Source organism: Alligator sinensis, unplaced genomic scaffold, assembly GCF_000455745.1.
Source record: "Alligator sinensis unplaced genomic scaffold, ASM45574v1 scaffold174_1, whole genome shotgun sequence".
In the NCBI taxonomy this organism is placed as follows: Eukaryota; Metazoa; Chordata; order Crocodylia; family Alligatoridae; genus Alligator; species Alligator sinensis.
The window spans coordinates 128,519-129,185 of NW_005842516.1; positions in this window are offsets into that span (position 1 = coordinate 128,519).

Here is a 667-nt window from a genome sequence, read left to right on the forward strand (position 1 = left end):
CCAATGGAAAGACCATAGTCACTGGCCAGCTACAGGTGTCAGTTTTTCCCCTGCCCTGCTCCCCATTCATCCCCATTCTTCTCAGTTTCTGTTTGCCTGAAAGACTGCTTTCTGAAACGCCAATCTTTTTCTGAATCTATTCCAAATTGATTCAGATGTCTTTTTTGGCCTGCTGATTTGATTTAGATTCAGTGATTCGCCCTCCGAATAGGGCCAAATCTTCTCTGAACAGAATTGGAAACCGTAGCTTCGCACACCACAGTTTATATCATGATTTCTTAGATGATGATGATGTTGATGATGTAGAGATCTGGAGAAGCTTCAGACACTTCAGCATCCGAAGAAGCATGTCTGGATTGAAGCGCTGGCTTTGTTAGGCTTTCCTAATGAAGTTTGGACCTTCCCCATGTCATGAGTTTTGCCTGTCAGCAGCTAGAGGTGCAGGGCCTCAGAACCCAGAATCCCTGCACCTATCTCCTAGACAGCTGCCAGACTTCATGACTGCATCAGGGGCTACCATCCCTGCAGCTTTCACCCCACTGTGCCTTAACACACAGTGTCACCCATGTCACAAGTTGCCGGTCAGCAGCTTGAGGTGCAGTTCCCCCCAAACCCCTGCACCTGTTTTCTTGAAATATGGCAGGCCTTTTGGGCCTCCCCGGGGGCA